General features: G+C 37.9%; 1 long non-coding RNA gene across 1 annotated transcript; it reads left to right on the top strand.

Annotated features, from left to right (window-relative positions):
- The first annotated feature begins 3,487 nt into the window (after nucleotides 1-3,487).
- Nucleotides 3,488-10,001, top strand: LOC139148725 (uncharacterized). The gene is made up of 4 exons (XR_011555985.1): nucleotides 3,488-3,586; nucleotides 8,035-8,133; nucleotides 8,836-8,943; nucleotides 9,650-10,001. It is a non-coding gene; the product is annotated as an uncharacterized lncRNA (long non-coding RNA).
- Nucleotides 10,002-10,647: the final 646 nt, after the last annotated feature.

Here is a 10,647-nt window from a genome sequence, read left to right as displayed (position 1 = left end):
GGTTGATCCAGCTACCAAGACGTGCAAATGTAAGAAATGGAAACAGCACGAAAACAATTTCCCAATTAACGAAAACCACACTTTTTTGAAATATTTCCACTTAAATAACTGGTTATAATATTCAGTTCTGCTTTACTTGATAATTTCACCATAAATTTCTGATTTGATCAAAAGTGGTTGAACTTTCTTGATAGTTTAAGATATTTTTATGGAAATAACTAAATTTAATATATAATATATCCTTTAATATGATTTTCCATGGAAATATGTGCAAATATGCAAGCAACAGGCATTTCGTTATTTTTCAAGTCAAATTACACACCCACCCTTGCAAGAAATTTCCTGCAACTCTGAGCCATGTCCGTTGCAAGAAATTTCTTGCATGGATGGGTGTGTCAATTGCAAGAAATTTCTTGCATGGGTGGGTGTGCCATCGCAAGAAATTTCTTGCAAAGGACACACCTATCCCATGCAAAAAATTTCTTACAAGGGACACACCCATCGATGCAAGAAATTTCTAGCAAAGGACACACCTATCCATGCAAGAAATTTCTTACAAGGGACACACCCACCCATGCAAGAAATTTCCTGCAAGGGACACACCCACCCATGCAAGAATTTTTTACAAGGGACACATCCACCCATGCAAGAAATTTCGTGCAAGGGACACACCCACCCATGCAAGAAATTTCTTACAAGGGACACATCCACCCATGCAAGAAATTTCGTGCAAGGGACACACCCACCCATGCAAGAAATTTCTTACAAGGGACACACCCACCCATGCAAGAAATTTCTTGCAAGGAACACACCCATCAATGCAAGAAATTTCTTGCAGGGGACACACCCACCCATGCAAGAAATTTCTAGCAAGGGACACACCCACCCATGCACGAAATTTCTTACAAGGGACACACCCACCCATGCAAGAAATTTCTAGCAAGGGACACACCCACCCATGTACGAAATTTCTTACAAGGGACACACCCACCATGCAAGAAATTTCTTGCAAGGAACACACCCATCTATGCAAGAAATTTCTTGCAGGGGACACACCCATCCATGCAAGAAATTTCCTGCAAGAGACACACCCACCTGTGCAAGAAATTTCTTGCAAGGGACACACCCATCCATGCAAGAAATTTCTTGCAAAGGACACACCTATCCATGCAAGAAATTTCTTGCAAGGGACACACCCACCCATTCAGGAAGTTTCTTGCATGGATGGGTATGTCCCTTCCATAGCAGGAAATGTTTTGTCCATGTCTGAAGGCAAAAGCGGTTTTCCTAATTGTACGTTCACTTCATATTCACGAACTGTGAAGAATATTAATAAAGTACAAACATCAATCAAGAGAATAAATCTGAGGTTAAATTTTTTCATTGGGGACCAATTCTAGCAACCTTTCTGATAAAAAATGTATCAAGCATAATTCCAGACCCCACAGTGCAACTATATACTTCTGTTTACATTCAACTTGTGAAGGATATTGTTTCATTATAAACAAGACAATAAAAGATTTTTTTTTAATATTTTGCTTATGAAGTGTATCTTTTTGTGTCCTTTGCACGAAATTTCTTGCATGGATGGGTGTGTCCCTTGCAAGAAATTTCTTGCATGGATGGGTGTGTCCCTTGCAAGAAATTTCTTGCATGGATGGGTGTGTCCCTTGCAAGAAATTTCTTGCATGGATGGGTGTGTCTGTTGCAAGAAATTTCTTGCATGGATGGGTGTGTCCCTTGCAAGAAATTTCTTGCATGGGTGGGTGTGTCCCCTGCAAGACATTTCTTGCGTGGATGGGTGTGTCCCTTGCAAGAAATTTCTTGCATGGGTGGGTGTGTCCCTTGCAAGAAATTTCTTGCATGGGTGGGTGTGTCCTTTGCAAGAAATTTCTTGCATGGATGGGTGTGTCTCTTGCAAGAAATTTCTTGCATGGATGGGTGTGTCCCTTGCAAGAAATTTCTTGCATGGGTGGGTGTGTCCCCTGCAAGAAATTTCTTGCATGGATGGGTGTGTCCCTTGCAAGAAATGTCTTGCATGGATGGGTGTGTCCCTTGCAAGAAATTTCTTGCATGGATGGATGTGTCCCTTGCAAGAAATTTCTTGCATGGGTGGGTGTGTCCAAGAAATGTCTTTCAGGGGACACACCCACCCATGCAAGAAATTTCTTGCAAGGGACACACCCATCCATGCAAGAAATTTCTTGCAAGGGACACACCCCATCCATGCAAGACATTTCTTGCATGGATGGGTGTGTCCCTTGTAAGAAATTTCTTGCATGGTTGGTTGTTTCTGTTGCAAGAAATTTCTTGATTTGTATGAGAACTAACTTTGAATGACCACATAAACGAAAGAAGTCCCATGTGTTTTAGTGGAAATTCCTGTAAATCTATTTCATAATTGCCATCGATGCTTTTTATGCAACAATTATAGGCTTCACAGTACAAAACCCATTAAGTGTAAGATAACACACAAAAATTGGTTTAAAAACATAAATGTCACATTGTGATTTTTTCGTTGTGAATTTTTCTGTGATTGAGTACTGATATCAACATTTCTTTGAAATTTTTGAATTTTAATTTTAAACAAATTAGTGATCAGTTTTACATTTGTAATTTGGAAAAATGTTTACACCATTGATCAGTGTTGATTTTTTTCACCATACTTGAAAGTATGGGATTTCCTGCCAAATGCTTTAAAATTAATGTTTTCCTCATAAATATCAGCAATGGAATATGCAAAGGCAACTAAAGCAAAATTACTTCTCCAAATCTGAACATCTTCATAATTTAACTGATATTTTTACTTTTTTAAAATGAAAATTCATGAAATTTCAGGTTTTCGGCTAAAGGGAAATCGTTTTCGTGCTGTTTGGACTTCTATCTGTTTTCTTTCAATGAGTGTTTCTTGAACACGTATAGGCGATACTGGAGTCTTCCGACATGAATGAAAGATTGCAGTGGTTTGCTTTGACACGTTGGCATTAGACGAACTAGATATATTGTCTAAATCGAGGTGTTACCAACACTGTAGATAAAACAAATCGGATAAATAAACAAACAAACAAACAAGCAGACGAACAGAGAGGCAGAGCGACGAGGTGTGTTGTAAATCAGTATCGCCAAAGCATTCGATCGAAAACTACGACCTGGGAAGATGTGCAAATGATTTAACATTATCAAAGTGCAGTTGTTGTTACTATGTATAGATTGCTTCTAGACTGTGGCTACTCTATAAATTTGAACATGACGTTTTCGAAAATTGTCAAAAAATAATTTCTTATAACAGGACATTTTTGTTTTAAAGAATGCCATGAAATTTTGTTTTCGTGACGCTCTTATAATGCAACTAGATGATCTTTGCCATAATGCTAATTTGTGCTTAAAAACAAACCAAAAACAAACAAACAAACAAACAAACAAAAATACGAACTTTTGTCATCTATGGCTGTGATCTTATGTATATTCAAACTTCCTGTAGCTTGTATTGACGACAGAGCTTGTGGGGCTGGTTCGTGTGTCGGCGGAGCGTGTGTTTGTGACGATCCTGGTGTTCCAGTCGACCCTATCACCTTGGCCTGCACCGGTATGTAATAAGGTATATATTAACACTTTGACGAAAAGACATGCAGCCTCACAGTCAAACAGCTAGTTTTATGTCTGTGGGCCAACACAGAAAACAACAAAACAAACTAATAAACCACCTAGCCCTGCGTACCGAGCTGTGTGTTCCCGGTGTTCTACGCCCCTCCCACCACATAACCACCACCACCGTCACGGTATAACGGCGGGAACGCAGCACGGTATGCAGGGCTAATAAACCACCATACTCAGAAAACCCCAAAACATACTTCACATAGAAATTTAGATTTCTGATACAAGTAAACTTCCATTCAAACATATGGCAAATCGTGGAGGTGGTTCTATATACCTCAATGTGTGCAAACAGCCTTACATCAAATCAGCAGAATTGTTGTGCTGTCCCTCCGTGCAAACACATGAATGGGGAGGGAACGGGCCGGGATGCTACAGACCGCTTTCTTTTGAGTAACACTCAAGACGAAAAGGAAAGTGTTACCTAACACGAACACAAAAGTTAGGGTTCTATTTTATTTAATTTATTCGGATCATCTCAGGATTGCCCTCCTTTTATGACGAGAAAGCTTAGAAATAAATTCATGCTGTAGCACAAAAAAGTTCGTGTTCTTTTTCTGCCCGCACAAGTTACTGTGAGACATTCTTAGTCTCTTTTCCACGGAACAATTTTACGCAAACAAATTTTGAATACACGTTCCTGGCTGCTTACTTGATCGGTAGTGTTGTCTTTGTATGATGTGTTACAGCAGTTGCTTTAGCTAGTACACAGGTCTTTGCAATGGCTTTTATACGTTATGTCCTGTTCGTGACAGAGCGGCGCTTCTGTTGGAAATTTGTGCCGTGTTCAGACGCCGAAAGTATTCATACACAAAATTTCAGCGAAAGGGTTCATTTGATTGTTCCCAAGATCCAAACTTTCATATTTCATGCAGGCTACTGAGTTCTGGAGGCCATTGAAACAGCGCCATCAGTGTCCTATGCTTCATATGCTGTGCTAAGCTATGCATTGCTGAACTGTTACGTATTTTTCAGTATGTTCATCGTCGTAAACGACGTGCCTCTTTGCGGCAACAGCTTAACGCTACCCGTTTTGCGCAGGTCATTATGCTCTGGCTGGCGATAATGGAAAATATCCAGTATTCGACGTGCCAACACAACCTGTATGTGTACTACGTCCGAATTTAAGGGACGATTCAGAATTTACTTCCAGGGGGGGGGGTGGAGGATTTTCAGGGGGGGGGGCACCCATTTTCCCCAAGAAAATTTAGGGGGGCCAGACAAAAATACCACAATCTTTTAGGGGGGGGCCAAGGAATAAAAACATCAATTCAATATTTGCCTAGAATTTCTGATCTCTACAAAAGAGAACCATAGACGCTACCTGGGTGACAGATAAACTCAACATGTTTAGTTAAACTCCTTTAGCTGCCAAATTCGGTAATATTCACAGTGGTTTGTTTTATGCATCTATAGCAGTATCTTGTTCTCCTCCCTGAAGCGTTATGAAATGTCCAGTATTTAGCATGTCAATACAAACCATACAGTGAACAGTCAGGGTTGTTTTTGTTGAAAAGAGATCTCAGATCAAGTCCAGACTAGAATTCATTTATCAACAATAACAATGGTCATTTATGTTCACACTGGTATGTTGCTAAATACAGCATTGGGTGTTCTATGTAGTGATAGAATAACAAACAAATGCTGATACACAGAAATGAACATTGAACAAATGCTAAAAATTACAGCAAATGTCTTTTTAAGGTTGGGTTTACCTTGTAGCTTGTAAAGCAGTTGAAAGTTGCATGATAAAGAAGTGTTAATTTATGCAAATGTATGCAAATCACCCAATTTCTTGGCTTCTTTTGCCTCCCAATTTCAAAATTTCCAAAGAATTTAACTCCACTCCGGCTGGGTCAAATTTTCTGAAATTTCACATTATGTTTTTTAAATGCTATATAACACAACAACTATCAATTGGTTTTGTTTGGCAATAAAGCTCTTACATTTTTAACAAGAGGCATTTTGAATAAGAGGCATTTTAATTTTGCTGATCATGATTTCAATCAATTATTAGAGTGTCAGTCTTTAAACCCCTACAATTTTAAAATGAGGATGGATAATGCCAAATAAAATAGTTGTTTTTTCTACATGAATACTCTCCTTTCAAGTGAAATATTACATTTCAGAAAATACTGTCTAGATTTTGACTTAAATAAATTTTTATCATTCATACAAAAATTGAGGTTTTTTACCCCAAATATACACCCACTTCATCCTTTGAGTAAACTACTGCTACTGCTACTCTTCTTTTCTGCTCCTTTTTTCTATGTTTCATTCTCATCAATTTTACCCTTTCTAAATTTTTTAAATGTTCTACATAACTTTTTACAGTGCTTACATCTACTATAAACTTTTTGAAAATAAATTTATGGCCGTCTCATCTTCAAGGTGCTTTTCAGCGAATAGTTTTTTAATGTTGAAAATAAAAATATTATGTATTAATGTCAAAAATATATGGTGAAAAATTTACAATAGGGTTGATTTTCCAATAATCCTGTATGTGCATCCAGAAGATCATGTGGCACTGCGCCAATGCTATGGTGTCGGATTGTTGAAATATTGTGTACACAAGAAATTTGCTGTAGTCCAAGAAGTGATCTCAGTGTGTATGAGGCTAGGAGAAATGTGGATAGGCTTACACATTGTGTATTGATGCTAATACTTATGTGTCCCATTCATTCTGATATGTATAATCAAAGATTTCACAGTGGCGGCTGGCAGAAAAGGCAAAAAAACAAATTAACATTTATTGTTTCGTGTCATCTGAAAACATGCGCATCATGACTATTTTAAAATTAAGTTTGTTAAAAAAATTTGAAATATGCATGCTCTGTCAATTTTGAAAAATACTGCTGACAAAATGTGAATTTTGACTTGCACAGGGTTGTCTGCATTTTAATATGAACATTGGATTGTGAATGGAATGAGCAGAATAAAATGTGAATTCATGTTTTGGATAAGGTGTTTTGTCCAAGAAATGTTCTAAAATATTCCTCAGCATTTTTGCTTTCAGTGGCAGCTACTTGGTTTTATGATAACCAAATTAGAAAAAAAAGAGAAAATTAAAAACAAGTTGGCTTTCACCAATTTTAATTCCCAATGTTTAAAACTTTCACCGTGAGTCTGCAAATATTCAGCATCATCAAATGAAAATGTATGCTGAACCAGTGAACGTGTGCATGTACATGTACATCTCACTTTCCAGAAATATCTGGATATCTGCAAATGATGTACCATTAAACTTCAAGATATATATCACTTTGCCAATTATCTGCTCCCTGATTTTCTGTTCACCATTTCTAACTGACATCTTTGCTTGTCTTTGTGTGCATCATATGTATCAGTGAGACATAACGAAAAAAGTATTCATATTTAGTAATTAACTTTTCTTTAGAAATTTACAACCAGATATGTTTATTGCTACCTTTCCAAAAGTGTGCCACTTGCAGTCCCTGCAAATCATTCTTTTTATAGTCACATAACCCTGATATGATTTGTTATATCATCGATTAATGTCCACTAGGCCCTACAGTTCCTGCAACTTGTTAGACTAGATATGTCTATATTGTACCTATAAGCATGCATGTATATATTAGGGGGGGCCATGGAAAAAAACAGATAGATGAGGGGGGGGGCATAGATTTTTTCTATAATTTACTAGGGGGGGGCCATGGAAAAAAATCACCGAGAAAATAGAAAATCCTCCACCCTCCCCCTGGAAGTAAATTCTGAATCGTCCCTAAGGTAGTTCGCGCCTCGAAAGTGAAAGACTTGAACTTTTGCTCCAACTTTCCTCAAGCAAACTTGAAACCATAATTCTCTTTAATAATAAAGGGTGGCCGTGCAAATTTCGGTAGGAGGGAAACAAATTACCCAATATTTTTCGATATTTGAAATGAAAATAACCGCCATCCCTGTGTTATCTGAATGCGGGAAAAATAAAATTCCCAATTTGCATAACTTAAGCTGTTGAAAATTTCATGTACAGAAAATAAGCCCCAACAAGTGGTAGACTAAAAGAATATTGAAAAATTTGTGAGTCCGACTATCTGTCCCAAGGCTCGTTCTACCTTCGTAAATGTTGACAATTTAATAATAATAATAGTCCTGACTAGAAAGTATTCGTCAACTATTTACATCACATATTATAAACAATGCATTGTTATGACAAAGCTAGTTCCCTTTCTTTCAGCGTCTTAAGAGGAGGAGGAGAAGAAAATGTCTTATATCTCTAGAATAATGAAAATGATCATGATATCAAACGTTAACACCAGTTTCTTTATCAGCCATCGTGTTCAAACAGCAAATCAGTGCTCAGAGATGCCAGTTGAAATATATTAAAACATTTTTTCCACTGTACCTTCTCTCCTGATCCAGTATGCGATGTCGACGCGGACTGTTATCATGGAACTTGCTTCCTGAACAGTTGTATGTGTTTGGATGGTTGGGGTAAAGACGGTGACGGGCTGTGCACGGGTGAGTACCTAACAAATGACTGAAATGACATGCAGTTTGTACTTCTATACGTATTTTGTCCATGTTAGGCCGAGTTCATATGAATTTTGTGTCATCGTCTGGGTACTGAAATTAGATTAGAATAGAACTAATACTTACAATTGATAGTATGATTTGGTATCACCGTGTGTTTTCACAACAAAAAACAGAACTAGAACGGCTACAACTCAAGATCTGTTTCTATGAAGTCGCGTCAACGACTGCGAAATGCTGTGAGACTTGTCAAAGTGAGCGCATTTCGAAAGACAATTCTTCATCTTGTAAATACTTTGAGTTCAATAACAGAATAAAGGTTAGGTTATTTGACGGAGGGACTGTGTGCTGCTGCCAAGCTATGTGTGTCTGTTAACATTGCTGTCTTACAAATTTGGATCTCACGGTCAAATTTCTGGTGCGATTACTGTTTGATCAATGCTGCTCGCTTTTTTGCTCAACCATTTCCGAAAAGCCTGAAATTATCGAAGTCAATTTGTTTTAAATGTATATACTTTTGATCGGTGCATTCCAACCAGGGTGTCGCATGTTGATACGTAGAGGGCACTATTTTGTATGCAAGGAATCACAGACTTGAGCCGAGTTATACTTCGTCGCATCAACAATATTCAGTTCTTGTAGTATGCTCTCTCTCTCTCTCTCTCTCTCTCTCTCTCTCTCTCTCTCCAGTCTGTCTCTCAGACGCTGGCTGCGTACACGGATTCTGTGACAATGATGTGTGTAATTGTGACGATACCTGGTGGGGTTACAGTGAAAGTGAATTCACTTGCACAGCAGGTGAGTGTAATTCTGTTTCTTTGTGTGTGTATATGTATCTGTGTGTGTGTCTGTGTGAAGTATTTATCACAAGCGACTGTCCCCCTCGACATTTATTTTCGTTTAAATATCCTCAGATAATGAATCTCTCATCCATGCACAATTTATCGAATCGCTGTTTGGCCATACTTGTAAACTGGAACTTTAAAGTGTTTTAAGTAGATATTATTCTACATGGCCTCTAACATGCACATAGGATGTCACAACATGACGTGTTGTTTACAATTTTTGCCTTTTGCTGAAGTAAAAATTACATTTGAAAGCCCTAAGTTTTGATGTTGTTTCCATTGTTTCATTTCTGTTTATAAAACATACAGTATTCTACTCCAAAAATCGTTTCGAAATGCCTGGTATTCACCTTGCCCTCACAGTCAGTCCATTTCGCTTAGTTCTACTGTATGTTATTGTTGACAACAAATTTTAATCAAGACTAGCATCCATTTGACAAGTGATAAATAACATCACTTATTGTGCATTGTGTTCTCAAGATTAGATTTACATTAACATAGAAGAAACTGTACTTTCTTGGTCAAAAATGATTAAATACATTGTCAAGTTGCAGTTGTTGTACCGTAATATCAAATACAGTCACTATTCCCTTTCATAAATTTCAGTGTTCCCTTTACGTGATGTATGGCTAATCACCCAATTTTATCCTTTGCTTCAGGAACACCACACAAAATAAAGCGAACTGTCAAATTTCGTAGTGGCCTATTTTTTAAGGAAGGCGACGGAATGGTTGGACCGGCTGTCACGCCCTTGATACAGACGACTGCCTCGACCGTCGTTGGCTGTGCGCACGCATGCACCGCAAACGACGGCTGTCAAAGTTTCCATTACCAGAATGTCGATAACCTGATTTCAACGGAGTCTGCTTGTTTCCTCTTTGACGAACTGCTGACTTCTTCTGAACTTCTGCCAGACGCTGAGTTTGAATATTACAGGGTAGATGGCCCGTGATATCCACACATATATGTGCTAAGATGAGATCTCAGTATAGACAGGAAATTCAGGTTGAAAAGGGCAAGTTGACGTCTTTTGTGTAGACAACGATTTATTCAATAAAAGACACACCCTTATTCGGTAAACTAAATCGTCAGAATTAAGTCAGCGATATAAACTTAAATACTTATGCGTAGCAACCATTTTCAGTACATTTTAGTGATAACGATGACGTCACCAAAGATGTGAATGTTGTTGAGTTACTCAGTATCTGTATGTTGTCGCGGTTTTCCATGTCGTAGAGTTTCCGGGGAGAAGAATAAAAGTGACAAGAGGAGTGAGGTCGTCAGCGACACTGCACCTGGTGAAGATTTCAAAGGCTAGGGAGAAGTCATGGTACATTCTAATCGAGCAGGAGAACAACAAACTCGTAACTTGGCGCTGAAATATAAGTTGCGGGATTTGTTTTGAGAGACGGCACTCTATATTATGACCTTACGTTGATAATATTTCACACAATTCTTTCTTCGAAGTTTCATATTTTCAAGAGTGTTTTACCTACAAGAACACATATTGTCTTGATTGTATTGCATCAAATCGAATACAGCAAAACTTGCGCTACATTTCGGTGTACCTTTTTTTCAAAAATAACATGATCTAGTGTTTGTGTATGGTCAGAAGAAAAATAAATTAACCTGGAAAATATATAGAATGATTACCAGT

The sequence above is a fragment of the Ptychodera flava genome, chromosome 13 (genome assembly GCF_041260155.1).
Source record: "Ptychodera flava strain L36383 chromosome 13, AS_Pfla_20210202, whole genome shotgun sequence".
NCBI lineage: Eukaryota > Metazoa > Hemichordata > Enteropneusta > Ptychoderidae > Ptychodera > Ptychodera flava.
The sequence above is the reverse complement of the archived record's forward strand: the minus strand, read 5'-3'. Positions and strand labels throughout refer to the sequence as shown.